We start from the raw sequence: 8165 nt of genomic DNA, 5'->3' as shown, positions 1-8165 counted from the left end.
GTGCAGGTACCACAGGGCATCTCGAGGGGCGGGAGATGGGGAGCCGGGGGAGGGGTGTTCCTTTTTGCAAGGGCCTCTGGGATGTCAAACATCTGCTGGGATTCCGTGGTAGGCTCTACACTGGGAACAGCTATCCACCTCCATCCCTGCAGCCTTACTCCTGTAGCCCCTCAGATTTGCTCTCCTTCCATGCTATGAGAAGGTTCCTAAGGGGACCCTGCACCCAGCAGCAGGCTGTGGATGCTGTGCAGGTCAAAATTAATAAATTAATAAATGTTGGTGGTAGTCCATGCTCCGGAGCAGGAGCCATGCAGAAGTAGTCAAAGTGTTCTTTATAGGTCCTGAGTAACAAATGATGGATTTTTTCCCTCTTTCATTTCCTGTTTGCAAAAACGAAATTAATTAGTTCTAATAAAGAATTGAATCTGAACCCCACCCCACCCCACCCCCAAAAAAAAGAAAAACAGACAAACTCACTGCTATCAAGTCAATGCTGACTCATAGCCCCTATAAAGACTGGGTAGAACTGCTGATATTGAGAGGTTTCTCAGGTGGGTAACACCTCGGTTCTTGGCTCCCCAGGAGAAAGAATTCACACCGAAGCCTGTTTTGTAATCCAAGTGGGTTTTTATGAAGGAGTGAACAAGTTTCCAGTTTAAGTCTCTAAAGAGTAGCATGCCAAGCTGCTCAAAAGCCGCGCCAGGGAGCTACCAGAAGTTTAAGCTGGACTCAGAAGAGGACGTGGAACCTGGAATAGCATTGCTGATGTCAGATGGATCTGGGCCCAAAGCACAGAATGCCAGAAAGATATTTACTTGTGTTTCATTGACTACGCAAAGGCATTAGACGGTGTAGACCATAATAAACTGTAGATAACTTTACAATCAGTCAAGGTGTGCATTAGGGTTGTATCCTGTCTCGCCAGTCTTATTCAATCCGTATGCTGAGCAAATCATCAGAGGACCTGGGTTATATGAAGAAGAATCTTTAATATGCAGATGACACAACTTTGCTTGCTGACAACGAGGAGGAATTGAAGCACTTGCTGATGAGGATCAAGGACAGTAGCCTTCAATATAGATTACAACCCAATGTAAGGAAGACCAAAATACTCACAACTGGACCAAAGGGTAAATGGAGAAAAGGTTGAAGTTGTTGAGGATTTTGTCCACAATCAATGCTTATTTTTGGAAGCAGCAGTCAAGAGATCAAGACATATTGCATTAGGTAAATCTGTTGCACAAGCCCTCTTTAGAGTATTGAAATGCAAAGATGATACTTTGAGGACTAAGTTAGTCCTGACCCAAGCCCTGGTATTTGCCATTACTTCATTTGTATGTGCAAGTTGGACATTGAATAAGAAAGACCAAAGGAGAATCAATGCATTTGAATTATGGTGCTAGAGAATACTGAAAGTACCATGAACTGCTAAAAGGACAAATAAATCTGTTTTGGAAGAAATGCAGTCAGAGGACTCCTTAGAGGCCAGGATTATGAGACTTCATCTCATGTACTTTGGACATGTTGTCAGGAAAGCCCAGTTCTTGGAGAAGGACATCATTCTTGGTAAAGCGGGAGGGAAGAGGAAAAAGGAAGCTCTCAGTGAGATGAACAGTGGCTACATCAGTGGGCTCAGGCACAGGAAAACACGTGAGGGTGGTGCAGGACTATGCAGTGTTTCGTTCCGTCATGCACGGGGTCGCTGTGGTTCAGAGCTAACTCAACGGCACCTACAACATCATCAGTCAGGAATCAAAGACAAAGACCAGAGTACCTGAGTGAGGATCTTTATCATAACTACTTCATTGTGCCCAGCTCATAATAGATGTATGCTAAATACAATGGTTCATGTTTCAGGCAAATTTCTTGCTAATGGTAGCCATGGTATTATGTATAAAGTAAAATGGCTTCTAAAAGTAATTTGGCCCAATTTTTCTATTTCTAATGAGGGGATCTCAATTGTTTTCCTAAAACACTCCCACTATTCTGGGGTCTCCACTATAATTCTGGCTTTATCAACATCTGTAAAAGAATAATCCACTTCCAATAGAACAGCGGTTCTCAACCTGTGGGTGGCAACCCCTTTGGTGAGTTAAATGACCTTTTCACAAGGGTCGCCTGATTCATAACAGAAACAAAATTATAGTTATGAAGTAGCAATGAAAATAATCTTATGGTTGGGAGGTCACCAAAACATGAGGAACTATATGAAAGGGTCGTGGTATTAGGAAGGTTGAGAACCACCTCAATAGAAGATCCATTATAGGTTAAAAATGCCCTTAACATCTTCTGGTAGCTTCCTTTAAAATTATTAGATCCCTTTAGCTCCTCCCAAAAATCAACTTCCAAATTTCTGATCAATTCAGTATATGAAGGGCTTCATATAGCTATGTATATATGTAAAGATATATGGTAAATATATACAGATAGGTATATTTATCGAGGTATGGATATATAAATAAATGCAATAAGTAAGCAGACAGACTATGGGGCTCTACTTAAATCCTACCTCAGTTCACGAACAGTTTGTTCTAATAATGTGGCAATGTATGATACTTATCTTCCCAACAAGATCACAGAAGACAAAATGTGTGCATAAACAAATATGGTGAAGAAAACTGATGGTGCCCCACTATTAGAAGATATACTACATTAGACAGGGTTCTCTAGTTAGACAAAACCAGGCCACTTATGATTTTATATAGATATAGATATGGATATGGATATACACAACATAAAAAATAAAACAGCTAATTTGTCCACAGAGCATTACAAATGGTTCAGTTTTACTTACTTCCATGAGACAGCTAATACACTGGCAGTCCTTCAACTCACGAGGGCTGCTGGGTGCAAGTCAAGGAAGCAGACAGCTGAGTCTTTTGTAGAGCAATACAGGGAGTCCAGCCACAGGCAGCAAACAGCAGGACAGGTCACCAACAGTCAGCCAGATGACTGGGTCTGACAGTTCCCAGCTCAAGTGATGTATACACCAGCAGTGTAGTGAAGCAAGTCTTGAAGGAACCTCAAACCATAACGACACTGTCCATGGGTAGGATGTCCCACAGGCAGTGTAGTTCACACATTGAGGCAGAAAACTAGCTAAGGCAGCCGCACACTGGTCTGATCATCAGGGAGCAAGAGGCAGAAAGGCAAGGCTTGCAGAACCATTTATCTCTTTGCCTTTCAATTAAAGTGCAATCTTATTACCCCACATGTTTTTTGGGCAGGTTGGCAAATAATACTGTCTATCACATGTAGTATCTGAGATCTTAAAAACTTGAAGTTAAACAAGCAACCATCTAGCAGGGAAGCAACAAAGGCCACCTGGAAAAAACACACCAACTTGTGTGATCCTAAGGTGTCGAGGGGAATAGGTATAAGAAGTTCAAAAACTAGTTCTCTAACTGATGTGAAAGAACATAGGCAAGGTGGAGACCCAAAGTCCACCTGTAAAATGATGGTACATTTTCTCAGAGAAGGGCCATTGTCCCGTATGGGAGGGACAATATATCCAGGGTGCAGTAGAGCACTGATGAAGCTCACAACTATCCTCTCATTCTTTAAAATTACCTCCTCCCACTTTTTCGGCCTTGATTTTACCTCATTAATTTTGCTAGACCTGTGTTTATACATTGGAATAATCAAGATCTCTTGATGTACGAAATTCAAGATAGATAAACCCCTCAGAAAAAGGGGAGGAATGACTCCCTGAGAATATGTGGAGAGGGTGGGGGAAGCGAGAAGGGGGAACTGATGGCAATGATGACTGTATAACTCCACTTGAAGGGAACAAACATCAGAATTTTAGGTGATTGGATAAATTGGATGGTAGACGTGATGGCAAACAAGCCAACAAACCAATAATAACAATAATGTATAATATATTGAAGGATCAGCAGGATGGCAGGATAGGGGAGGGAAGGGATAAAGGGTACCTGATATCAAGGAGTTCAAGAAGAAAAGAAAAATGTATTGAAAATGATGGTGGCAGCAATTGTATAATTAATGCTTGATCTAATGGAACTATGGATTGTAATAATATATATAAGAGCTCCCGATAAAATGTTTAAAAAATTTTCATAGAAAAATGAAATGAAAAGATCATGGAAATTTTACACAACTAAAGTAAACGAGGGGTTCTCAAAATGAGTCTCAGCAGCCCTGGTATCACCTGTGATCTTTTGGGAAATGCAAATTCATGGGACTCACCCACTGCACTGAGCCAAATTTTCTGCAGAAAGAATCTATGGAATTAAGTTTTAACAAGCCGTCAAGGTGATTAATATCCTTGAAAGCTGGAAAACTGCCGGAATCCAAACAAATCAGACACTTTCAGGTTTTCTGCTCTTGTATCTTTGTCCCCCGAGTTTTAGAATCTGATCCTGACCCTACAAAAGGTTTATTTTAAAATAGTAGAAACTGAAAACCCCCAAACATTACCTCTCAGTATTCTAACCCCTGAAAAGAATGAAACAACAACCAACCTTTCATATATATGCCTTGTTAGCAGAAATTTTATTATCATTCAACCAAAAATGGAAGGAAATCCATTTCTTCATTAGAAGAGCTCTACAAATACAGTTGCACTAAAACCACCAAACTGTTATGCATCAAGACGAAAGAGAATGGCACACAGAATGACTGTTTCTCCTCCACTGTAGGAGCAGAAATAGGACTGTGCTCATCATATTCCTGAGGATACTTATAATCTTTAGCAATGGGATGCCAGGGAGCCTGAGAACCTGAAGCACTCAGATTCTGATTAACTGAAACACAGACTTTCAAAAACTTCTCAAGTCATGCCATCTTCTCACCTGGAGGAAAATCAATTGCTATCAACCACCAGTAAAAGAAAAAAATGCTTGCTGTTTTAAACTACTCAGTGATAAACTGGAATAGCAGGCGGTGTTGTCAATATTTCTCAGGGTTGACATGTGGGCAGCAGGAGAGTAAGCTGAGTGTAAAATGGGTTTGAACTGGTGACCCTGCAGTTAGCAGCCCAATTTGTAATTCACTATGCTACCGTTTTGTGCAAGAACTTTTTAGAGTATTGAAAAGCAAGGATGTTACTTTGAGGACTAAGGTGTGCCTGATCCAAGCTATGGTATTTTCAATCGCCTCATCTGATTATGAAAGTTGGACACTGAATAAGGAAGACTGAGAAGAACTGATGAACTGATGCTGGAGAGGAATATTGAAAGTACCCATGGACTGCTAAAAGGGCAAACACATCTGTCCTGGAAGAAGTACAACCAGTGGGCTCCTTAGAGTCAGGGATTATGAGACTTCATCTCATGTACTTTGGACATGTACTCAGTCAGGATAGACCAGTCCCTGAAGAAGGACATCATGCTTGGTAAAGTAGAGGGGCAGTGAAAAGGATGAAGGCCCTGGACAAGATGAATTGATACTTTAATTGCAACAATGGGCTGAAGCGTTTAGGATAGTGTAAAACTGGGCAGTATTCCATTCTGTTGTGCATTGGGTTGCTATGGGTCAAAACAGACTCAATGGCAAATAACAACTCTATTTTGATTTTTAACATATCATCTACTATGCCAAAAATGACTAATTGTAGAGGAATGAGATCACATTGGTTGTCAAAAAGGATATTTCAAGATCTATCCTGAATTACGCCATCAATGAGATGATAATATCCTTGGGAATATAAAAAAGACCAGTTATGTAATTATTATTCAAATTAAGCACCGATCATTAATGCAAAGATAAGAAAATGGAAGTTTTTACTAATGCTACAGCCTGAAATTTATAACATATGTATTAATAATTACTGGTGATGGGAATGCAGAAGTTAGAAACAAAGAAAAAGGATTCATAGTTGGGAAAAATAGCTTTAGAGATATAAATGACACCTTAGATTATATGACATAATTTTTTTGCATAGTAACAAAAATTTTGAAGCGATATTACATTTACTTCAATTGCAGGAAAAACATTTGACAAAATTCAACATCTACTCTTTTTTGCAAATTTTTAAACAATTATTGAAATTGTGAAAATTATTTAACGTGAATTTTTTTTAATTAAAAGATCATTTTATTGGACTCTGGGAAGATGGCGACTGAGTAACACATACCAGAGGGATTCCGAAGAAATCGGCCCAGGAGAGTCCCTAAGAGGGAAATTCAACACTGCTGGATCGCAGGAGGAGCATCATAAAGATAAGTAGGCACAGACCCACAAGGTTTTGAGGGACTGGGGGCTTTTGGCTTACCACAGTGGAGGCTGGCTAGGACTTGACCTTAACCCTGACACTGTCTCTGCCGGAGCTGGGACCATTTGGAGCTGGCACAGGGGCTTTAACTCAACACAGCCACAGCTTGCCACTGCACTGGGGCAGGGATTAAAACTTTGCAGCCCATGGGCAGGAATCTGGGCTCAGCTACATTGTCACTTTTGTTTCCCTCTCTTCTCTGTATGCCCCCACAGTCTCTAAGGGCTTACTTTTTTTTTTCTTTTTCTCCTCTCTGTCTCTTCCCTGTTCTCTCACACTCCACTGCGGACCTCCAGACCACTCCCTTAGCCTAGGGCATTTACACCTGCCCCTACCAAGTTAGGTAGGCTCCACTTGCAGCTTAGCCCAATAGCCCAAGGCTGGGGAAAGCCCAGCAGACCTCACCAGGGGATACTCCAGCCCAACTTCTTACTGGGGAATTCCTCCCTCTGTGGCTAGGGAAGCTCTTATTTTTCCTCCATTGTCCACATGACAGAGGGAACTTCCTCCAGCCCCTTAGTGCCTCACATTGCCAACATTCCAAGCTGCTGCAGGAACCTCTGCCCAACATCCACAGTGATCTACCTGGCCAAGGCAATTCCGCTCACCATTTGTGGTGTTCTACACCAAAGCAGGCAACCCACCAGCCTTCTGGGGCACTTCCCTGAAGGGAAGCCACAGGAGGATAAAGTGGTAGGCTAATTCAATAGTGAAATTAGCTGTAGGCAGTTTGAAGAAGAATTTCTACAAGTCTCCCAGAGAAAGCCAATGCTCTTGGACTCTGGAAAATGGCACCTGGCTCCTCTAAAACAACGCAATGCAAAGAGCCATCAGCTACAATGACCTCAATGAAAAAACAGGAGAAACAAAAGGCAATGGCAAAAGATGTCCTGAACATAACGACATGCATAGAAGAAGCAGACATTGAGCCGTAACAGAAAGAAATTTTCAGAATGTCACTTGGAGTCATACAGGATATGAGGGAAACAATGCAGAAAAAGGATGAAATAATAGAGGAGATAAAGTCCTTACACCAAAGGGAAATAAAAGAGCTTAGGGAGGAGATAACAAAAACCAGTAGCAGACTCACGGACTTCGAGAATCGACAGGAGGAAGCAAAGGCCTTATTACTAAAATCTACAATACTCTGCTAGCTTCCAAAAAGAAAAAAACTAATTGCATTCTGAAGAGGTGGGCAAAGGACATGAACAGAAGTTTCACAAGGGCAGAAATCAGAATGGCCAATAAACATATGAGGAAATGTTCCCGATCTTTAGTCATAAGAGAAATGCAAATTAAAACAACAATGAAGTACCACCTAACACCCTCAAAGGTAGCCCAATTCAAAAAAATCAGAAAGCAACAAGTGTTAGAGGGGCTATGGGGAGACAGGAACTCTCATCCACTGCTGGTGGACCTGTAAGTATGTACAGCCACTATGAAAATCGATCTGGCGATATCTAAAACAGATGGAAATCAAACTGCCATAGGACCCAGTAATCCTCCTGCTGGGCAAATATCCAGAAGAGGCAAGAAACACCATGGCCAGACATCTGTGCTCCAATGTTCATTGCGGCACAATTCACAATTGCAAGGAGTTGAAAACAACACAAATTTCCATCAACTGATGAGTGGATTAAAAAGCTGTAGTACATACATACAATGGAGTACTATGCATCACTAAAAAGCAGTGAGGAACGTATGAAACACATCGCTACGTGGGAAGAACTGGAAGAAATCATGCTAAGCGAAGTAAGCCAAGCACAAAAGGCCAAGTACAACATGAGTCCGCTGTGGTAAGCTTTTAAAAAAAATACACATGGGAGAGGGGGAGGTTGGGGTAAAGGTAGTGGTGTTAACAAACCCAGGGACAAGGGAAAAACAGTGATCCAAATTGGTGGTGAGGAGGGTGTAGGAGGCCTGGTAGGGC

This window comes from Echinops telfairi, unplaced genomic scaffold (assembly GCF_000313985.2).
Source record: "Echinops telfairi isolate 266 unplaced genomic scaffold, ASM31398v2 ScPeMD7_3533;HRSCAF=4204_0, whole genome shotgun sequence".
Lineage (NCBI taxonomy): Eukaryota > Metazoa > Chordata > Mammalia > Afrosoricida > Tenrecidae > Echinops > Echinops telfairi.
Note: the sequence above shows the minus strand (reverse complement) of the source record.